Source organism: Sus scrofa, chromosome 15 (genome assembly GCF_000003025.6).
Source record: "Sus scrofa isolate TJ Tabasco breed Duroc chromosome 15, Sscrofa11.1, whole genome shotgun sequence".
Classification (NCBI taxonomy): Eukaryota; Metazoa; Chordata; class Mammalia; order Artiodactyla; family Suidae; genus Sus; species Sus scrofa.
The window spans coordinates 96,231,052-96,255,485 of NC_010457.5; the positions used below are offsets into that span (position 1 = coordinate 96,231,052).

Sequence of the window (24,434 nt, forward strand, 5' to 3'; positions counted from 1 at the left end):
CAACTTTAATAAGAGTAGTAAGTTTTATTTAATGTTGTGTAAAAGGAAAAAAATCCATAAAATAAAATAAACTGTAGACTGGAACCCGTATTATTCCTCAAAGTTTTCGTTCTCAGTGTTTGAAGAAAGAATAGGTTAATCACTCAGTGAATCTGTGTCCTCATCTATAAAACTTACTTTTTCAAGGAATTCTGTCCTTATATAATATACTTGAATAATTTCTCCTTGGAGTTTATCTCCTATCATTCATGAGTTTGGACTTGCCTTCCTATATATATTATTTTTCAAATATTCCTAGATAGTTCTTACGTGTATGTATCCTACATCCTCAACTGTTTGAACCCTTTGGTTATTGCCTTTTCTTTCTATTATTCAGTCTTCTATGATCAATAAATGCTAAGGACTTGGCTGGTTAAGCGGCTAATACAGGGGTCATCAAACAATGTCCGCTGGGTCAAATCTGGCCTACTACCTGTTTTTGTACAAGCCACATACTAAAAATAGTTTTTATATTTTTACATGATTGAAAAATATCAAAAGAAGAATAATATTTTGTAACACATGAGAGGTACATGAAATTCAAATTTCAGTGTCCATACACTAAATGTTATTGGAACACAGACCCACTTCTTTATTTACATTTTTCTGTAGCTGCTTCATGCGATAACATCAGAGTTGTGATGAAGACCGTATGTCCCACAAAGCTCAAAATATTTACAAGTGGGTTTTCATGGAAAATGTTTGCCAACCCCTGAGTTAACATGTTAACACAAGTTAACACACGTGAGTAGCATCAGAAAAGTTCTTTTTAAGAAATCTGCTACTGTACAGTGTCCTTAGTAGAATGGTAGATTGCATTAATGTGCTCGATTCTTCTCTGCTGATTTTGTCATAGGATTATACATCCATATCCTTATGCACATGACATTGCAATGTTTTCTGGTAAAGCAGACCCAGTATACACCTCTACCCCAATGTCTCAGGCTTGTCATGGTATACTTTGTTCAATTAGCATATATGTCGTGAGCGAGGCTTTAAATGTGCTTGCAGAGTTTGTACTGGATTCTTGAGTATTTAGGATCTGCCATGAAGTAGTAGTCATCTGTCCAGATAACCACGGACCCCAGAGTGAGAGACACGCAGAACATACCTGAACTTGAAGTAGAGTCAACTTAGCGCACAGACCTATGAGTGAGAAATGAATGCTGTTATAAGACACAGGTTTGCAGATTGTTTATTTTGTGAAAACCTGGTTATTACTGTGGGATTCATCCCTTGTTAGTTACGGCAATGTCTGTGTAGCTCGCCTATGCTAAACATAGAGAAACTGGAAATCACATTAGATTTAGAAAGAAATGATAATGGATTACCCCAGGTAACCCGTAAATGTAATATATTTATATTGCTTTATGAATATAGTCATAAGTTTGAGAAAAGTCTATTTATCTTTTCCACGAAGCTGTTCTAATGCCTTGAAACCACATTTTGGTGGACTTTTTGTCCAATATTATGAAAGCTGCTTGGTTGATGTTAAAATGAACAAGCTAAACATCCATGTTCCTGTATTCCTTCACTACTCTTGTTTGTCATGTGAGGTGACATAGGATTGTATGCATTTCTGTAGGGGATCTCCAAGTCTCAAAATGCAAACATATTTTTACTTGTAAAATGGGAATCTTTTATTGATACAAAATTTTACTCTACTCTAAACCTATATAAATTTGGTGCTAGTTCCCATAAGTACTTAGAATCTGGTTATATTAATGAAAGTGTATGATTTCCCTGAAGCAAGGTTTCTTAACTTGTGTCAATTGTGACACTACTGACATTTTAGGATGGAAAATTATTTGTTGTGGGTGGCTGTCCTGCACATTTTACCACTTTAGCAGCATCCCTGGCCTCTCTACACACTAAATGCCAGTAGTGCCTCTCCAGATCCACTCCCCACTCGCCACCCGCCACTCTGTGCAGTCATTGATAATTGAACATGTCTTCAAACATTTCTATGTGTTTTCGTGGAGGCAAAATCATGCAGATGATAACCACTGCTTTAATTAGTAAATTTTAATGCAGTGGTTTTCATTACCTGGTGACACATCACAATAATCTAGGAAGCTTTTTTTAAATATCCTTTTTGAAATAATTTCAAAATTACTGAAAAAATTGCAATTATAGTACAAAGAACTCTCATGCTCCATTTGTTAATGTTTGTACTTTTTCATTCTTTTTATACATGTATGCATAGTATTTTTTTTTCCTTCTGGATCATTTGGGAGTAAGTTGTAGGCAGGATATCCTCTTACTCCTTAATATTCAGTTTGTATTTGCTAGGAACAAGGATATTCTCTTACACAATCACAGTATGAAACAAAAACAGGAACTTGAAGATTAATACATTATTATTCAATCCACAGTTCATATCCACATTTTGCTAAATATCCCCTTAAATGACTATTTTTCTCACAGTCCAAGCTCCCATGAAGCACTTTATTTTGTTAATATTTCTTAGTCTCCTTTGATCTATTTTTAAAAATTTATTTATCTTTCATTTTTTATTTTTTTCGTCGTTTTAGGGCCACACCTGTGACATATGGAGGTTCCTAGGCTCAGGGTCAAATTGGAGATGTAGCTAGTTATCTTGCCTACACCACTGCCACAGCAACGCCAGATCTGAGCTGCATCTGCAACCTACACCATAGCTCAGGGCAATGCAGGATCTTTAACCCACTGAGCAAGGCCAGGGATCAAACCGAGTCCTCATGGATACTAGTCTGGTTGGTTAACCACTGAGCCATGACAGGAACTCCGAGTCTCCTTTAATCTAGAGCGGTTTCTCACCCTTTCATTGGTTTTATAGCCTCAATATTTTTCAAGGGTACAGACTATTTCTTTTGTAGAATGGCTCTCAATTTGGATGTGTCTGATATGTCCTCATGGTTAGATTCAGGTTGTGCAGTTCTGGCAGAAACAATTATGAGAGTAATGCTGTGAACTCCTCAGTATATCTCTTGAGGAACCACGTGATGTAGGTTAATTCCTTTATCGGTAACACTAGCTGATCATTTGGTTAAAATGGTGTATTCATTTCCTAGGGCTACCATAATAAATTACCACACATTGGGTGGCTTAAAACAACGGAAAAATTTTCTATCACAGTATGGAGGCCAGAGTCCAAAAATCAAGGTGTTGTCAGGGCTGTACTCCTTCTGGACGGTGTAGGGTATATTCCTTCCTTGCATTTTCTGGTGGCTGTCAGCATTTTCAGTTGGCTGCTTCACACCATTTTCTGCCTCTGTCCTCACATGGCCTTCTTTTTCTTCTCTCTGTCCATGCTTTCTGATCTCTCATAAGGACACTTGTCATTGGATTTAGGGCCAGAGTAATCCCAGATGATTTCATCTTGAGCTCTTTAACTTAATTACATCTGCAAAGACCCTTTTCCCAAAGGCAGTCACATAATGTCCTAATCCTGGGAGTTAGGATGTAGATATATCTTTTGGTGGCCAGCAGCTAAGCCTGTACAAGTGGTGCCTGCCAGTCTTTTTTTTTTTTTTTTTTTTTTACTGTAAAATTACTATTTTTCTTTTTTCATTGGCAAGCAATTAAAAGGGAGATAACTTTGAGAAAATGTAAATATTCTGTTCCTCATCAAACTCTCACCCATTGGTTTTAGCATCTATTGATGATTCTTGCCCAACTAGTGATGTTCTAATTGCATTATTCCCTCTATATTTATTAGTTGGCATTCCATTGTAAGAGACTTTCCTTCCTTCCCTCTTCCTTCCTTCCTTTTTTATATCAATATAGAGTTATTTTACCACCTCACACCAGTCAGAATGGCCATCATTAATAAGTCCACAAATAACAAATGTTGGAGAGGGTGTGGAGAAAAGGGAACCCTCCTGCACCGTTGGTGGGAATGTAAATCGGTACAACCACTATGGAAAGCAGTATGGAGGTAACTTAGAACTACCATATGACCCAGCAATCCCACTGTTGGGCATATACCTGGACAAAACCTTCCTTGAAAAAGATACATGCACTTGCATGTTCATTGCAGCACTATTCACAATAGCCAAGACATGGAAACAACCTAAATGTCCATCGACAGATGATTGGATTAAGAAGATATTCTAACTTCTTGTATTTTCTCCACCTTGGCCCTAGAATCAGTCATTTTACCCAGGATCTTTTGATGGGGAAAAATATTTTAAAACCAAGATCTGGGTTAAATAAAAGAAAAATTTGAGCTCCACTTTCAAAAATTGTAATTCACAAGTCCTTGAGTAGGGCCTAGAAATTTATATGTGTACATGTATCTGTGTGTGTGTGTAAAGTTCCCTAGTTGCCTGCATAGCCAGTGTGTGGGAACTATAGCTCTAGTGCATTTAAACCATGATTTAGTTTACACAATGTTTTTCGGAACATATTTTTAATCTAAAGGGACAAATAATTGTCTCATATCTTAATTACCAGGTCCCAGAAAACTAAGCAAGATAAAATCTACATTATCTGAAAAAAAAGTACCAGATATCAGATGTCAGTGATGGATGTCTGAGATAGAAAATGTGTTCTATAATGTAAAATAATTATTGATTACAAAATCAAGTCAACTTAGATTCAAATCGAGATATAATTGCAATCTCAATTAAAAAAAGAAAAGTGGAAATTTTACTTCTAAATTGCATTCCTCTGACTATAATCTCCCTCTCATACACACAAAAGAATACATCACTTTGTGGAAAGGGGTGCTGGGAACACAAGAGTTTTCACAATGGAATAAAAAAATCATTTATTTCAATATCTGTTGCCTGACTATCTTCAATAATAGATAACTCAAAGAAGGAACAAAATTACTTCAGTGAAGCCAATTGTACTGCTGAATAGTTTTATCACATTTTGGTATTGAATGTGAAAAGCATTTTTCCCATATGAAATTTTGGGTTAATCTTTTTTTATTCCTAAAAAAAAAAAATAAGAGAATTCCAAGGAACTAATATTTATATCTTGAGGAAGAATTTCTTATTCTATCTACCATGATCAGTATATATATTGAGACTTTGGGTCTGTAAGTTTGCCTTTGTTTTACAAAGGCAAAGAAATATAATATACCTCCACTTTCAGATAGCTGCACTTTTTCCCCCACTGCAAATCACTGAGGTAAATTAGAGGAAAATCCCCCATGAGAGTAAGAATTATAATTTTTTTTTCCTAGGGCCACACTGGTGTGGCATATGGAAATTCCCAAGCTAGGGGTGGAATCCGAGCTATAGCTGCTAGTCTATGTCACCGTCACAAAACCACTGGATCCGAGTCACGTCTGTGACCCACACCACAGCTCACAGCAACAATGGATCCTTAAACCACTGAACAAGATCAGGTATCAAACCCACATCCTCATGGATGCTAGTCAGGTTCATTGCTGCTGAGCCACTACAGAAACTCCAAGAATTATAATTCTTATTAGCAACAAATAACAGCTGTAACTTCTGAGTTTGTACCAGGAATTTTACAATAAAGAAAATAAGTATAGATAAATGAAACAACTTGTGCAAGGTTACATAACTTGGAAATGGCCAAGCCAGGACCCAAGCCCAGTCAGGAAAGGCTAGGTTATATTCAGTAACAAAAAACCCCCAAGTCTCACAGCTAATAACAAAGGTGCAGCTCATACTACATGTGCACCTTGGTTTGTCTGTGGCTCTACTGTGTTTTGTCTTCATTCTCTAACCCCAGCTGGTAGTGAAGCCTCTGTTTGGAATCTTGCCAGCAGTGGTAGGGGAGGGGGGAATAGTGCTGCAAACCACACACTAGCTCTGAACGCTTCTACTTGGCAGAGGAACAAAATGGTTTCAGTGCAACCAGCGGCAGCGTTAAACAGCTATGTCACGTCTTGGTTTTGAATACTGATATTTTATATTTCCATGTCCAGAGCAAGTTATGGCCAAATATAACATCAGTGAGGTGGGGACATATAATCCTCTCACAGGTAAAGGCAGCAAATATTTGTGAACTGTAACTAGCTTACTGCAGATTGGTGTACACTGGGCATAATTTAACCTTAAGCCCATGTAGCAGTCCCCTGGTCCACACTGGTCCAATCAGAGTGAAGCAAAGACTTCTGTTTGATGGTTTGGGGAAGAGTTGACCTTGCTCTTTCTCAATATAGAGCTGCTGCTGCTATTCTGTCAGGAGGGAAGAAGTGTGACAAAAAGGCTGGTCTATGCAGCAAGGCAGAGTCAAGAGAAATGGAACCCCAGCACTGAGGACCCCACGAATCTCTGGAACAGTTCACCCTGAGGGATGGTCCAACCTCTGAACTTTCTGATGATATATCCCAATAGATTCCCTCACGTTAAACCCATTTGAATAAGAACTTTTATTAGTTATATTTTCTAAGTGGTAATATTAAAATCCAAGACCTGGCAAAGTCCTAAACTTTGTCTTAGAAGAAGCATGCATGTGTATATGTATAATATACTTAATTTTGTGTAAAAACAATGTAGCAATGCTAGAGAAACTTAAAAGTAAGAAGGAAATTACAGAGTTCTCAATGCTGCCTAGTGGAAACGAATCCAGCTAGTATCCATGAGGATGGGGGTTGGATCCCTGGCCTTGCTTAGTGGGTCAGGGATCTGGTGTTGCCATGAGCTGTGGTGTAGGTCACAGACTTGGCTTGGATCCTGCATTGCTGGGGCTATGGCATAGGCTGGCAGCTGTAGCTCTGATTCGACCCCTAGCCTGGGAACTTCCATATGCTGCAGATGCAGCTCTAAAAAGCAAAAAAAATAAATAAATAAAAATAAGAAGGAAATTACCCATAATCAACTACCCCAGAACATGAGCCATTAATCGGGTTTGCAAATGTTCTTCTGGTCTCCCTTCCCACTATGTACATTTATTTTTATATAAGTTGTTAAAGCATACAAATAATTTTGTATCTTTACCTTTTCACTTAAATGTACATTTGAATTCTTTTCCTGCATTACTACATAATATTATAAAGATCATTAAAATAGCTGCAAAATATCCCAGCAATTGGCTGTAATAGAGAATAGATGAAAATTTCCCTAACCTTGGACATTGAGGTTGCTGCCAGTCTTTTAATTTACAGATAACAGTGCCACACATACAGAAATATATGTGCATGGAGAAAGATGGGAAGGGCATATACAAAGCATTATGACAGTGGATGCTTTTGTTGAGGCCTCTGTGCTCTTTGGACCATCAAGTCCAGGGCTTGGGCCCTGCCAACTGCATGTCACTGTTCTAGATGCAGATCTGGTATTATTGTGCCAGGCTTAAAAAAAAAATGGCATAAACATCTTAAAAGTTTTTCTAGAATAAAGATTCTGATTTGGAATAATTGGTTAAAATTTGGAAGATAATAACTTGTAGGTGGAAGCTAGTAGCGTAGGGACACTTGTGAACATGTTAGTAGTACCAAGTCAGAAGGAAGTGCTAACTGAGATGTATCAATAAAGACTATAGGCAAAACCAAATTTTTTTGTACTGAGGTTCTCCACTGGCATGAACTGCTCATGTAAATCTGTCTGGATTATGTCCTCTGAGTAAGTCATGCCGTAAGGGGGATAGCTCTTTAGTGTCCCCCAAGCGTCTTTGTACTGTCTTGCATAGGTCAGATGGCTCTTGTGGCCTGGCCTGGTCACTGGCCTCTGAGAGAGCTCATCTCTGGTCCAGCATCCCCCAGTAACTCCACAGCCTGAGCCCTTTCCAGTGAACTTGAGATAATATTTCCCTTGCTTGCTTGAGATTCATTTATATTTATATCTATCTGATATAAATAATAAAAAGGGGCTGATGTAGTTATCTAAGAGTAGTGTCCAGGCAGTTCTCCAAATCTATTTATCTTTCTCAGAATCATTTAAAAACTGGAAGACTGGTGGACCCTTGATGAGATGTTGAACTTTTTGGCTCTGCTGATCTTGGTCTGGAGGTACAGGACCCCAGCTGTAGATCTTGATGCCTGTTTCTTAGTCTAGGTTCCAAACATGATTTCTTGACAACTATGTTAGCAAAAGCATTTAACCTGTTCCCACAGGGCCATTAAAAGCAGAGCTGGATGGTTTAGTGGATCTGAGTTCTTAAATTAGGGAATCCTTCCTCGACAGAGTATGGGCTGACTTGGGACAAAGCAATATTATATAGTGGAGCCAAAGGTATGTATATTAATAACTTCTGAGCAAGGAGCAAAAAAATGGGCCTAGATCTTGAGAAGAAATCTGGTAGGAAAATGTCTCGTATGAGTGAAGTTGGAAAAACAGGCTCACAGGGAGAGGCTATGGCATCTCCCGCAAGACAGAGTAAGTATAGGTTGCCCTAAAAGTGAGGGGATCTGAGTTCCCAGGAAGTGGGGGAAAGGATGAGCATACCGACAAAAATCAGGTCCTGGAAGATAGTCACACAAAATGCAATCTCTACTCACAACCCTTACACAACCACTGAGTGAATGAGCAACCGGTACAATCACTCTGACTGAAATGACTCATTACTGAACAGGTATCTTTGGCTATATTCTTTTCAAAGAAAACAGAGAAATAGCAATGTCTTTTTATTGTGGATTTTTTAATGTTTTCACTTTCAGCCAGTGGTTTTTGCATTATTTTAGACAATGCCTTAGAGTCCTTTTTTAAATAGCCCTTTTCTTCCAAAAAGCTCCAGTATGATGCCAAGAACATTTATCCCTTCCATAATTCAAATTTGGTGTTATGCCAAAGCCTATTACAGGATTCCATTTTGATTCTTGATCCTGAATATCTAATGTAGACCAGCGTATCCTGTTTTTTCCCAACAACTGCCAAGCCTTCACAGCAGCACCACATGAGCGACTTGTTTATAAAGCCTTTGCTCCCCAGCCTCTCTCAGGCCCCCAGAATGCAGGCTCCCTGAGGGCAGGCAGGCCATGCCTGTCATATTCACAGGTTTCTCCTCATGCTTAATAAGCAGCATGCTGGCTCAATGGATAATATGTGCTAATAGATTTCCAATATCCTTATAGCTATATTTACTGAAAAAAATAGAGAAAAAAGGTTAAGTAGAAGTAGAATAATAAATAAATAAATGTCATAAGATGAGAGAACTTGAATGAAGTGCCCACTTAGTGAAATGTGTACTTAGCACATCAACAAGGTGTAGAGCTGTTTAAAAAGAAAAGAAGCAGAAAAGTCTATAGCATGTTTTCTCTTTTCAGAATTCCCCAATTCCAGTATATTATTTCAGATTTCCTTAAGGGTTTTTTTTCTGCACTCTCCAATTACCCTTTGAGGACCATCACTAGAGGGTGAAGCTGGCACTTCTGCTTTCTGAAATAGCCCTGGTACCTCATGGAGATGAAATTCTCTGGCCTTCGGTTCCAATTTGGTAACAGCCCCATGCACATCAAGCCTGACAGGCCATTTATTGCTTTGGGCAGCACAGTGAGGTCTGTGCACAAGAATGGCTGATGAGGGAAACTCCACGGTGGGATTCAGGAGTGAAAGCAGACTGCACTGGCTGGGAAAGGGCAGCTAAGGGAGCTGGTGCCCTAGCCACTTGCTAATGAGGATGGCAACTCAAAGAGAGCTATTGCTGACCTACAGGAGTCCCACTGCCAGGTCCTCTCCCCCATTTTCTGAGGGAGCCATCGCCCTCCTCGTGCAGCCTTAGGTCCTCAACCCCACTGCCTGCCCAACAAATATCCTGGGAAGACAAAGGTCAGGCTTGAGAGTCCTCAAGGATAACTTGGGATGTGGAGTAAAGCAGTCATCACATAACAATTAATCAGGGAGCAAACAGTCTGAGTTTTATATCTGAATGAGGATGTACTTTAAGGTGAAAGTATACTTGACATCTTTAATCAGTCCCTTTAAAATGGGCATCATTGCATTCATTTATGCCACACTGATGTTAGGAGGCTTAATTAATGACTTAAAGTATAGGCTTCAAATCAAAATTATCTCAACATGAGACAAATGGAAGGCTTTTAAAATAACAGGCACATATACCTATATGTTAATCACTAAGGAGTTTCCTTTTTTAAAAATGGTAGGCAATGGAATGTTCTCAACCCTACTATGTAGCTCTAGTTATTGATTGGTAAAACGGTGCTCATATAAATACTGTAAGACTTAGTAATTCCTTGCAGAATCTGATTCGTTAGGGAGAAGTACTCTCTGCTATTTTAAGCACTTAGGTACATGTTCTCTGAGAAAGTCTACTGTCATAGCAACTGATTTACCACAGAAAAGCAAGGAAGTACCTTACGAAGTACTTTTTCTTCCCCTTCATTTTGGAGTCTTTCCTTGGCTCTTAGAATTGTTTCATGACTCAGACACCTGTCATGGAAAATTTTATTTAATGAATGGATACCTCTGTGACAGTTTTAAAATGTCTGAAGGTGCTAGACTTAATGGATATTCAGGTGCTACGGTTTAGCACCAAAGGTTAGGAGAGCATGCTGGAATACCAGAAAAATCATGTGACAGATGAATGGGAAAATGAACCCTGTGAGTTTGTATGAATATACCCAGAAAAACTGAGATTAAACAAACCCAGATCAGTCATAAATTTAAGGCTCATCTGATCACCTTAATTTTAGTCAAATTATGGTTAATCTAATCCCACATTGGGTTATAAACTGCTTTACACAGTCCAAAAAAAAAGTCAATCAAACAACCAACCTGCGGCCTGATAAAGCAGCCTCCCATATTTAGACACTGTCTAAGGAGGAAAAAAAATGTCTGTTGGGGGAAAATGTTTTAGTGGCTCACAATCAATGAACAATGAAACTACCAGCAAGGGGTGAGGGATGACTAATGATTTCTGTATAAGAATCAAGTTTAAAAAGAGCTACACTATAACACTTGAAATTTCTGAGGTCACAAAGTGTTTGTATGACATGGCCATAGACATGAGCCAAGTCAAAGTATTAGACTTCAGAAAATACCAGATACTTTAAGTCTTAAAAAAAAAAAAAAAAAAAGGCTAGGGGTGGGAAGCAGTAAAAGAAAGGAAACAACTAAAATCACTTATCTGAACCCCATGGGTTCCAGAAGCCTTTGTAATTTAGAACTTTTTGGAACTTGGATAGGTAAAAATGTAAATATGTCATATGATACATAAAACACTGAGTGAAGTCTGGGTAGCACCCTGTGATAAAACACACTGACATTTCAGTGGTGAGATGTGTAAATATTCACGCTGATGGTGATCAGTGAAGGTGTAAAATAGCCTCAAGTCAGTTCAGGGCAGGTGTTGTTGCCAAATAAGTTCCATTCTGGTTAGGCTTTAATGCCAAGTGAGCTGTGGACAGTCTTTCATTTTAAAACTCTTGTTGACCTCAGAATCGGTGGGTAAGGGATGATGGACCTATACTGCTTCATGCAATGATTAACAAACTGCTAAGGTAAAAGTATGCACTGTTCAAAAAAGAAAGCAAGTGAATTAAGGAGTGGTGGAGCTTCAACAAGTTAGTAAAGGAAGATAGTAATATTGGGGAATATTGGGGAACATCTGCCTTCCAGCAGAATATTCTTTTTCTTTTTTTTTGCTTTTAGGGCCATACCTATGGCATATGGAAATTCCCAGGTTAGCAGCTGAATCAGAGCTACAGCTGCCAGCCTATACCATAGCCACAGGCACTCCAGATCCAAGCTGCATCTGCAACCTATACCATAGCTCATGGCAACACTGGATCCTTAACCCACTGAGTGAAGCCAGGGACTGAACCCACATCTTCATGGATACTAGTTGGGTCCTTAACCTGCAGAGCCACAATGGGGAACTCCCCAGCATAATGTACTTTATTTTTTAAAAAACAGGAAGCTGAGTAGATGGAAGAACTGATCTGAGATGTGCTACAGCAGTTCTTGTGTTGTGTTGGTACGAATGTGGGCAATTAAGACATACCTTCACCTACTGAAGTAAGAAAGTGAGGAATAAAGGGTCTAGCAGTAATAGGTATGATTATGTGATAGACACATTTGTGAAGAGGCAAAGGGCGAGGGATTTGGCATCAATAAGCAGACTTCCAGAGTTCAAATTTGACTACTTAACATATCTAAGCTTCAGTTTCCCCATCTGTGAAGTGGGGAGAATAACATCATGGGGTTGTTAGGAGGCATGAATAAAATAAAACCTAAGACACTTAGTACAGTGCCAAGTAGATGGATGCTACTTGTATGGATGCAGTAATAAAATAAAATAAAATAAAATAAAATAAAATGTTAAAAAATAACTGTTGTTACTAAAGGTAAAGATACAAACATTTCACCCAGGGTGTTTAGTTAACATTAATGGTGTCACAAGATTACGGATAACTACACAATGTGGCTCTGATGGGGGCACTCTTATGAAGAAAAACACATTTGAGAGATGTCTCTTGCATAGGAATCTTGCTTTAGTTATATCTCAACATAAGCAAGAGGCTTTTTTGTTAAAATGACTTACTCTCCACTGCCCTCAACTTTCCATTTTGTTTTGTGTGACAGCAGATTTTAAATCAACCATTGTACTAGGCCCTAGAATTCCGTTACATCTGGGTTCAAAAAACACTATTTTTTTCTATGGTTTTCTGAATTAATCTTATTTCTTGGTTGTCATATCTCATAACTCACAACCTTCTATATATTGAACTTGGGGCTTTCTCTTCTTTTTCACCAAAAAGCTACATAGAGCTACATATAAGAAAGCCAGAATTTTCCTTTTTCTCCTTTAATTTTCACTGCAATATGTATTCACATACTTTGTTGATTTTTTTTAAATCCAGAGCCAAATAACATAGGGTGTGTGTGTGTGTGTGTGTGTGTATGTGAAATAAATAAGTAAAATGGGAAGATTTATCTAAACTTGAATAATTTCATCATCTCCATCCCACTTTGCAGAGATAATTGATGTTAACCATTAGGCCTATGTTCTTCCAAACAACTCCCTAAGTATATACAAATATTTACATTGTGCATGTTAGGGAGGAATATGTTGCTGTTGATCTAGCAAAAATAAAATCATTCTATACATACTATTTTGCAGCTTGCTTTTTCCCTGTTTAACCATGTACCAGTTCTCATATTGCTACTGTTCACATTCCTTTGTAATATATTGTATTCCTGAACCATAATTTGTATAGTTAACTTATTCCTTCATTCACCAAAGTAATATTTATTGATCATCAAAATGAGGAAAATATGTACTAGTTGCTATAGAAAGTACAATGTTGTAAAAGACATAGTTTTTGCCCTCTGGATACTTACTGTAATCTAGAAAAAGAAATAAGACAGGGACACATGACTACTATATTAAGTAGTACAGAATACATTAACTGAGATTTTAGGATTTTAGTATCTCTGTAGGTAAGAAGAAAGTGAATTAATTTTTGGTGGGCTCATCAGGAAGTTTCTTTTTTTTTTTTTTTCTTAGGAGATTTGGGATTAAATTGGGTCTAGAAAGATTGGTTGCATTTTCAACTGATGCAAAGAAGAAGAAAAAGTACCTTTAGCCAACTCTCTGAGGACATGTTTAAAGGCGGGCCATAACCCAAATGCATTGATATAAAACACATTGATTTTAGAGATATGAAAAAGTGAGGAGAAATGTACCAATTAAATCCAGAAAATATAGTATTTGGTCAATGTTACAGGAATGGCATATTTCCAGAAGGTAGAATGGATTAAAAAAAAAAAAAACCTAGAAAAGTGTGTAGAAGCCAGATCAAGTAGAGTCTTGAATGCCAGGGGACATTTGAAATCTGCCTATTTTGACACTTGCATAGAATTTTCTTCCAGATCTTTCTTTTCTTCGTATCACAAGAAGAAAATTAGAGTTTAGGAAGGCAATCTAGTCTTGAAGCATAAAGTCTATATTCTGGAGTCATTCAAATGAAATCTTTAAAGCCACTGGTCCATTTTGGCAGGCTTTCCCATTACAGACTATTTTTTTCCATAAAGAGATAAACATTTCACATTAGTTTACTCACAGGCCTAGCACTGTCTGTCAGTGGTGAACAAGACAGTCTCACCCTCATGTGCTCATTGCCTAGTTACTAGAATTTCCAGTGCCTTCTCCCCACTTCCCAGACATCATCAGTGTCAAATTTTGCTGGCCTATCAACCATCAAAAATATTTCTACCTCAACATCACATTCTGCTGTCTTGGCATTGTTTCTCATTTGTGGTTCTGATTTCCTGTTTGCCTTGCTGAACTCTGATTTCTTGAAATCGCTGCACCCTTTCTTAACACCTAGGTGGTTTTTTTCCCTACTGGTCATTACTTAAAGCAGAGCTATTTACAAGTGAACTTTTATTTTTTATGGCATTTCCATAATTCTTTCATAAAAGAAAATTACATTGGCTTTTGGATTGCCTTGATATTGATGAGGACAACTATAATGAAGATGATGATGAAACATAGGTGGACTTAAAAATATGCCAAATATATCTTCCAGAAAATGCTATTAACTATAAACACAGATGGAAAAAACCCTCTATTTGGATTTTAGAATTAGGCATGAAGCTCAGTGTACACATTTAGGAATTTTTCATTTTCTTGATGAATGGACCCCATTACTATTACAAAATATTTCATCTCTGATAACACACCTTTGTGTAGTCCTCTCTCACACTATATTGGAATTGGTCAGTGTGGCTAATAAAATATGGTAACAGTGAAGTTACTTTACTCCTGAAATTATATGATAAAAGACTGTGACTTCTGTTGCAGGGCTTGTCTCTCTTTTTCTTTCTTGGATCGCTTCCTCTGGGGGGAGTCAGGTCATAGGCAGCCCTCTGGAGACCCAAGTGGCAAGGAGCTGAAGCCTCCCGCCATCCATTAGGTAAGTGGGCCTGGATGCAGATCCTCCAGACCCAGCCAAGCCTGTGACTAGACTGTGAGAGACCCTGAACAGGAACCCCCAGCTGAGCCCCACCCCACCCCCCAAATCTTCATGCACACAAACTATGAGACAGTAAATGTTTTAAACTGCTGAGTTTGAGGTAATTTGTTATACAGCAATGGCTAACTTATACATCCTCTAGCTTTCTTTGGATTAATATTTTCATGGTGCTTTGAAGATTTCAAGCCACCCCAATTTTCGTGATTGGCTAGAAGGATTCACAAGACTCAAGGGAAGCTTATATCCCCAGCTATATTTTATTATGTCAGAAGATACAGAGTAAAGCAGCAGGAAGGAAGTTTTCATTGGGTAGAATCCAGAAAGGTGCAGTTCAGGCTTCAGAGTCTTTCATCAGAGGCCACATAGGATGTGCTTTCTCTCTAGCAGAGCACTGTGGGAACATGTGAAACGTCTCTACCCAATGAGTCCTCTTAGAGTCTTAGGGTCCAAGGCTTTTTTGGTGTGCTGGTCACATAAGCATATTTTGCTATGCAACCAGCGATGGCAACTGAATCTCAGGACCCCAACAATGAAACCAGGTGCACCTCATCCATCTTAATATTTGTGCAAAGCCACCTGACAATGTGACACCGCACAGCCCATTGCTCCAGGTGTCCATGACAAAATCGTCAATCCCTGACGTCTAGGGGACATATTCCATGGTGGCTGGCCAAGCGTCATCCATGGTCCCGGGTTCTCTTGGAGACATGCAAGGAAAAAGCAACCAGACCTGCTCTGTTAATTCTTTCCTTACACAAGGTGGCCAACAGTTAGCATCAAATATGAAGCTGAACAAGACTTCAGAAAATTCCAGTCTGCAGACTCCAGCTTAGGTCCCACACACTGTGAAGCAGCAACCAGCATTCCTTACTGTGTTCTGTCAGAATTCCTGATTTAGAGAAATGATAAAAAGAATAAATGATTATTGTTTGAAGCCACCTTGGGGGTAATGTGTTATACAATAATAGGTTAATAATATAGGATAATATTTTCTTGCTTCTTTACAAGTCCAGCAATCTTTTAATAGCTGAATTTTATTTTGGGGGGCACTCAATTTTGCTGTATTTCATTAAATAGTGTTAGATTTTGTTCATTGTTACCTAAATCATAGGAATCTGTAGGCTCCTTTTAAGGATTGCTTTTAAATTTGCTAGGGTGAGTCCAGAGCAGCCTTTAGCTTGGGGTTAATTTGTCCCTACTTCCAAGCTGACTATATCAAGGAATGACAAACTTGTTTGGTGAGGGGACACATAATATATACTGTAGGCTTTGCTTGCCATACATAGTCTCTGTGGCATCTTTTTCTTCCTGTTGATATAATCCTTTAAAAATATGAAATCATTCTTAATTTGCAAGCTGTTCAAAAACAAATCTGTGGGCTAGACTTGGCTTGTGGGCTGTAGTTTGCCAACCCCTGCCCTATGTGATGTCTTTTACATGAAGAGGTCTTTCCACTCTGGCTGATAGAAACATGAACTATTTATTCCCAGCCCTGCATGAGTTCCAGAAACTTCATTCTCAGAGTTCTTTCCTCAGCCCTGGGTGGTTTCCTCTCATGCATACGTAGATTAGCATTCAAAGCCTGGAGAGATCTTTCTCCAATTTTCTCTAGGTGCAGTTCCCTCCTCTCTGGCGCTCTTCTACAAATCCTAGCCATCATGGCCTCTCTGAGTTCCAATCTTTCTATTTTTCACTTAGCTTGACTGCAGCTTCTGCGTGGTTCCTCCTTCCTGTTTTACAGGCTCCAGGAAATAAACTGGTTCAATCACAGGAGTCACCTTCTTTGTTCCCCTCCTCTCAGGGATTATAGTCCTGTGCTCCTTGTCTTTCAGTATTTTCAAGACCATTGTTTCCTATGTTTTGTTTTCTAGTTGTTTCAGGCAGGAAGTAAATCCAGTCTTGAAAAGAACATTTATTCTTGAATTAAGTTAGTATCAGTGGTCATGTTTTTATTTGCTTCCGTATACTTACTCCTATGTGTCAGTTTCTACTTATATTGAACATAAACTTCTAACAGAAACTATTTAGTTGTATTTAATGTCTTCATTGTTAAACTAGCACCTTGTCCTCACACAGGTGGATCATCATAAATGCCATTAATGAAAGTTGTACGTCAGTGACCTTAGACTTACATGGTTTCTAGGTGGGACAAGTCTTAAATGATCTAGCTGATCTTAGTCCATCTCTAACCCTTTAGAGAATTTTATTCTTTAACATTTTTAGTAGTAAACATGTACTTTTAAGGGACACTCTCTATGTTTTAAAATAGCTTGTTTCATTCTTGAACACCAAATAATTATTGTCAGAAAATGTACATTATAATGAGCTAAAATGTAATTCTTTATAATGTTGACTTTTTAGTTCTTAATAAATTTGTATTTAACTTAAATCCAGAGGATCTTTTCTTTTTTTTTTTTTCTTTCTTTCTTTTTTCTTTTTTTTTTTTTTAACCTTCCTTTTCTAGGACCACTTCTGTGGCATATGGAGGTTCCCAGGCTAGGGGTCTAATCAAAGCTGCAGCCACTGGCCTACGCCAGAGCCACAGCAATGTGGGATCTGAGCTGTGTCTGTGACCTACACCATAGCTCATGGCAATGCTGGATCCTTAACCCACTGAGCAAGAGCAGGGATCGAACCTGCAACCTCATGTTTCCTAGTCGGATTCGTTAACCACTGTGCCACAACAGGGACTCCCAGAGGATCTTTTCTTACTAACTCCTTCTAACTCTCATGGCACTTTACTGATTCAGTCTACAAATAGTTACCATGCTAGGCTCTGTGCTAGGCTTGGAGTTGCAAGGGTGAGAAAAATAAGGTCATGTCCAGGCCTCAGGCATAGCTCACTTGGGTGGGGGAATTAGAGAGCATTCAAAGGAATAAACACGCAAACATGAGTGAAGTTACAGTGTGATAAGTGCCAGGAAGAAGCATGATGTGATGATACTACATTGGGGAGGGTTTGACGTCATCAGGGAAGTTTGGGAGGACATTCTTGTGGACATGTGAGTTGAGATCTGAAAGCAAAGTCAGACAGAAGGGGTAAGAGTTTCCAGGAAGAAGGAACAGTCTGGATAAAGGCACTGGGGCAAAAAAGAGCAACTGGTGCTAAGTCTAAATATTGGACTCTCAGGGAGTTCCCATTGTGGTTCAGTGGTAATGAAACTGACTAGTATCCATGAGGTTGCGGGTTCGATCCTTGGCCTTTCTCAGTGGGTTAAAGATCCAGCATTGCTGTGAGCTGTGGTGTAGATCACAGATGTGGCTCAGATCTGAAGTTGCTGTGGCTGTGGTGTAAGACAGCAGCTGTGGCTCTGATTCGACCCCTAGTCTGGGAACCTATGCAGCAGGTGCGGCTCCCCCCCCCCGCAAAAAAAAAGACTAAATAAATAAATATAGGGAGTTCCTGTCATGGCACAGTGGTTAACGAATCCGACTAGGAACTATGAGGTTGCGGGTTCCATCCCTGGCCTTGCTCAGTGGGTTAAGGATCTGGCTTTGCCGTGAGCTGTGGTGTAGGTTGCAGATGTGGCTCAGATCCTGCGTTGCTGTGGCTGTGGTGTAGGCCGGCAGCTACAGCTCCGATTAGACCCCTAGCCTGGGAACCTCCATATGACAGGGGAGCAGCTCAAGAAAAGGCAAAAAGACAAATAAAATAAAATAAAATAAAATAAAATAAAAATAAGTAAATAAATATAGGACTTTCAGATAACCCTCTTAATTACTCTATCCACTCAATGACTATAACCAATCTCAGAACTATGACTATATTATGGAAAACAATTTTATGATATTTTGGGCATACCTGTAGACAGGCAAATTTTATTCTAATGCAAGGAAGTACTTTAGCCTGCCTTTTGGAATGTCCTTGTCCCCATACCTCCTCAGCTTTATGGGGTCTGAAGGTTATACATTTTAGGGAGCCCTCTTTAAGAAAAAAGTACAAATGATGGATACAAAGTTAAGTACAGGGCTTGGAAGAGGCCTTTGCAGGTGAGAGGCCTTCATGCTGAGGTTTCATTAGTTTCAAGGTAAATAAATTTATCTTCTGCCTTGAGGTATTTAGATAAAAGGTTCATGACAATTTATTGGTAATGTTATCATGGGAGTGCAGATGTGTAGAATCTGGACTTGATAGACCACAGTGTTTCCTCCAGATCCAAAGATTTTGTGTTTACTTGGCTTAAATTTGAGAATTAAATAGGTCAAAGTTTGATTCTTTGTAATCTTCACCCCAAACTGGTTTATAGACTGAATTGTCTGATAGCCAAACAATGGTGTGGTATTTGGGACTGAGTGGGTGGACAGAGGTTTGGGTGTGTGTCTTTCAGGTTCTCAAATGAATCTGAAAGTTAAATGGATAACTTCAACCCCTAGACAATTGTTTCATCCTAGCACTCAAATCTCAAACCACAGACTCTGAGCTAAGAAGTCTTCTGAGGGAGTTCCTATCGTGGCACAGTAGTTAACGAATCTGACTAGGAACCATGAGGTTGCGGGTTCGATCCCTGGCCTTGTTCAGTGGGTTAAGGATCCGGTGTTGCCGTGAGCTGTGGTGTAGGTTGCAGACGCAGCTCGGATCCCGCGTTGCTGTGGCTCTGGCATAGGCTGGCAGCTGCAGCTCTGATTCGACCCCTAGCCTGGGAACCTCCATATGCCATGGGAGCGGCTCAAGAAATGGCAAAAAAAAAAAAAAAAAGAAGTCTTCCGAATCAAAGCTTGTGTTTTATTCTTTGGGTTTGCTAAACAATGTGAGCACCTAGAGGACAGGTCAGGGATGGCCAGGAGATAACACCTTCATCCTCCACCCCCACTATTTATCTCCACACAACTCTCCTGGTCAGAGGCCACTTGAGGAAAGGAGATGGGTGTTTTAATGCATATCCACCATCCCTGCTGCATACGCTGCCCAAATCATTGTCAGAAAAGGAGAACACATTACAGGCTCCACCCCCCCACCCCCAAAAGAACAAAAACAAAAACCCTCAGAGTCAGTTATGCTCTGAATCATTTTTATAAAACAGGAATAACACTAACGACAACAAAATAATAACAGCAGCACTGTGATTGAGCCCTTCTGCATTCCCAGGGTAGCTGTCTGGGCAGATGATAAAGGTCTTAGCAAACTTTAATTAGAGCTCAAAGGTAGGTGAGTAATGTGACTAAAGTTCCTGCCACTCTGGTCACCAGAGAAGTAAAATCAAGTGAGGTTAAGCGGTCAACTTCCAGACACCCGGTCATGCTCATCTGCAATTGCTTTTCCAGTCTATCAGGTTTTTTGGAACCTGACTTGTTAGCAGCTCTGCCAGGCCCCGTGCCCTTGCTTGAAGGTGCTGGGCTTTGGAGCTAACCTGTTAATAATGCCAGCTCGTTGCCCCAGGACCCGGGCACACCAAGTCTTGACCTTTTTTTTTTGTTTGTTTGTTTTTGATGTCTACAAGGGGCATCTCTGAGGCCAGAAATAACAGTCCTGGAGCAGCCAAGTAGTTTCTGTTGGAGCACCGGCCAGGCATGATGTGCATATGAGGACAGTGCTTTTCAATAGGCGATAAATGAATGCAAACGACTCCAAGGTGGTTTAACTTTTTCGAAGTTAACATTTAGGAACAGTTTAAAAGCTTTTTCTTTTTTTTTTTTTTTTTTTTTTTTTTTTTTTTTTTTGTCTTTTTAGGGCTACACCCACAGCATATGGAAGTTCCCAGGCTAGGGTGTTGAATTGGAGCTGCAGCTGCCAGCCTACACCACAGCCACAGCAACGTAGGATCCAAGCCATGTCTGTGACCTACACCTCAGCTCATGGCAACTCATGGCAACTCGGGATCCTTAAGCGAGGCCAGAGATCATACCCATGTCCTCATGGATGCTAGTCGGTTTCATTAACCACTGAGCCACAATGGAACTCCTAAAAGTGTATTTTTGCTATCTGTGTAGTTTTAGAAACCACCACCACTTTTAAGAAGGCAGGAAAATGTTAAGGCTAGTAAGGAAATAAAAAAAAAGTCCCTTTGAAGATGGGTGAAGACTTGAACTTCCCTGTCCTATGTCTCCCCCATCCATCCAGACTTCTGGGGTGTCATTGTTTTATGCCTTGAGACAACAGAACCATTCCATTTCAGGCAGGAGTTCAGGGATCAGTGGTGGGTAAGTGGGTTTGCTCACCCTGGATTCAATTTTGGCTGATTAGAAATTTCCCAAACATCCATAGTTTCCGTTAATATTGTTCATCATACACACACTGATACATATCTGCTTCAAATCTATGTAATTTTTTTTCAGCAACAATTGAGAGAAAGAAGATCAACATTAGGCAATGAGTGATTGCCTTTTATTTATTCTAAAACAATACTTTTCAAACTTCAAAGGCTTTCACTAGGTCAGGCACCCTGAGGCTTGGAGAACCAGCCCCTGTCCACCCAGGCTTCATAATTTCAAAAACCATGATTCTATTCTACCTCAGTCCCCTTTTCCTGGTCCCATCTGTTCTCATTTCTAAGTCCCTTCTTTTCCTTTAAATTTTCATTGTTTTTCTCCAAGCTTTTTCTCTTCCTTTGATGTCTATTTTAAATTGAAATCAGAATTTCACACACTCATCCATCTTTCACTGTGGTTTTCATTGGACCAAAAGGTAATGATTTACTTTTATGCTTTAAAAATTTTTTTTTGTGTGTATAAAATTTCCTAGCTTATGGGGGGTTTTTTGTTTGTTTTTTTGGTTTTTATTTTATTTATTTATTTACTTGTTTATTTTTTGGTCTCAGTAGCTAATTGGACTAATATATTTGTTTAGAAAGAGTTGGCATTGACTCCTGATGATTTTCTTAGAGTTTAACTTATAGCTCAGAATTTATCTTCATGTAGATGAGACATTTTCTGCCTTAAATTCTGCATTATTCTTGCATACACAGATGCTCGTTTCTCTTTCTGCTTTCAGTGTTATCTTTTCCTTACCCCTACATGGAAAATCAATGTTAGCAATAATTTGCCAATAGCTTAAATAAAAGAGTTGTGCTGAGACACAGGTGTGGTGAGGGGAGATGTTGGGATAGCTCTTAGTATTCTCTACTCCAGATATAACATCTGGACACTACACCACAGGGGAGGAAGCTACTTGGTTAGTGTCTTGGTTTGCTACAGTTGCTGAACAAAATACCACCAACTGAGTGGCTTAACCAACAGAAATGTATTTTCCAACAATTCTGGAGGCTTGCAGTCCAAGATCAAGGTCAGCAGGGTTGGTTTCTTAAGAGGCCTCGTTCCTTAGCTTGTAGATGACCCTTCTCTCCCTGTGTCTTCACATGGTCTCTTCTCTATAAATGTCTGTGTCCTAATCTCTTTTTATAATGACACCAATTAGGGTCCATTCTAATGGCTCATTTTAATTTAATTACCTCTTTAGAGACCCTATCTCCAAATATAATCACATTCTGAGGTACTGGGGATTAAGATTTCAGTATATAAATTTGGAGGGGAATGCAATTCAGCCTGTAATAGGATATTAACAATTCTTCACACAGATCCCGTATGTGCAGCAACCACAAAGAGTTCCAAAACACAGCCCCCAAACCTTAATGTCTGTGCAAAAGTGGGATTATGGAGCCACGTTAGGTTCAGATGTCACAGGCCTCTCTCTCATTTTATAGATTCTTCATAACAAAGGTAAACAAATTGCTTATCTGATTCCCCATACTGCTTCAGCTCAGTATGTAGAGTAACCACCAGCCAGAAAAACACTACACTGTGAGGAGCAGAGATGCCACCCGCAGCAGGAAGTGACTTTAGCACTGAGAGGGCAGCAGAAGAACCTTAAAAGGGCAAAACTGTTGACACCTGCTGTGTAGCATGATGAGAGCAGGTAGTAACAATACTCTTGAATTGTCAGGAGTAGGTGATGTCACTATGGTAGAAGTCTGTGAAAATCTTCCCATAAATAGAATGAAAATTTTTTGGGCATTTGAAGGAGATAAACTTCGGTTATTAGAGTAATTCACCTATGCAATATTAAAATTTCCTAGTTCTATTGGATAAATACTTCTTTCTATAGATGATAAAGTCCTGCTTGGAATTCATGATGGTTTTGCTGCAATCCTGAATGCAAGCATGTCAAAAAATGCTCCCAGGTCAAGGCTTTCCTGTTGAGACGGTCCTTAGTTTTAGGCTACACCACCCAGTGAGGCTTAACAAACAGTCACTGATATTAGCTAACAGTTTTCAAAGATGTTTATCAGACAACTTTTAATTTAAGCTCTACCCCCTGTAGTGTGCAGTGAATTAATATTCTAATAACTTCTATAATGCTTTTATGAACACTGCAATTATATGGCATTATATTTTGTATTTTACATGTTTAATGGAAACATTTAAAATATACTACTATTTTTATAACCTTGTTTTGGCATTTCTTCGTGTTTTAGTACACCAGGAGCCTCAAAAAACTGAGAGCAACTCATGCATTTCTCGGTTCTGAGAGCCCTGCACTGGAATGTGCTGTGTGCTCAGCCTCACCCTCCTCCAGTTTGCAGTTCATGCTTCTTTCTGATCACCTTCTGTCTCCTATCATAGTTATTTATAAAGCTGCTTTATCTGTCTTATAAGATGTGAGCTTAATTCCCAATGGCCATATCCCTCTCACTCCGTGGTAAAGTACTTAGCCTTTGTTTTCTACTTGGTAACATTTGAGTCTTTTGTTGTGTTTGTTGTAGATGCCTTCCAAGGCAGCACTGATGCCCTTTCCTCTGCTCAAAAGAAGATCACCCAGAATCCTTTGCTAGAGAGTTAGTACAGCTCCCTGCAGTGGTGTGCTAGTGAATATTTAACAACAGGTTCTGGATAAGTGGTGAGAGGGAAGGCTCAATTCCTAGTGTTTGCTGATTCTAGACCTCTCTGAATGTGGAGTTGGGAAATGCACAAAATTGCCTCTTGCTGGCTAAGCAGACCTCAGAAATTTCTAGCACATTCCTGGCTTATACCTCAGTGACAGTGAGAAATGCTATTCTGTAAGGAATGGAGAGACCCCTTGAATCCCTTCTCTACCAGCACAAGGCAAGCCTGTAGTACATATTCATGATGTTGTTTCACTTTACACGTTTGCCTCCTCTCACCCCCAACCAGCTGCGAAAGATCTTGACAAACGCTGAAATATCTCTAAGGTCACGGTCAGTGAGTAATAAAATGGGTCTACTTGGAAGTTTCGTAAGGGTCACTAATAAAGAGGCAGTTCAAAACTCTCAGAATCAGTAATGTGTACATACAGGCTAAATCTGGGGTTATTGTCATTAACCTTCCAATTTTTTTTTTCAAGTATTTGATCAACTTCCTACCCCTTTGCACACATACATGCTCAGTTCTTTTTTTTTTTTTTAATTTTTAATTTTTTTTTCCTTTTTAAGGTCAGCATATGGAAGTTCTCAGGCTAAGGGTTGAATTGAGCTGTAGCTGCTGGCCTGCGCCATGGCCACAGCAATGCAAGATCCAAGTCTTATCTTCGAACTACACTCCAGCTTGCAGCAGTGCCAGATCCTTAACCCTCTGAGTGAGGCCAGAGATCAAACCCACA

General features: G+C 39.2%; 1 long non-coding RNA gene across 4 annotated transcripts in view; it reads right to left on the reverse strand.

The window, feature by feature from the left end:
* The window catches only part of LOC100516649, a 104,704-nt gene that overhangs the window by 22,006 nt on the left and 58,264 nt on the right, over positions 1–24,434 (reverse strand). For 2 of the 4 annotated variants that reach the window (XR_002339369.1, XR_002339370.1), the window contains exon 3: positions 1,151–1,185. The exons of 1 other annotated variant lie outside the window; for it this stretch is intronic. This is a non-coding gene — a long non-coding RNA (uncharacterized LOC100516649). Of the gene's footprint in view, positions 1–1,150; positions 1,186–15,117; positions 15,774–24,434 lie in introns of those variants that run through there. One more of the 4 variants, XR_002339367.1, reaches the window with a different exon arrangement.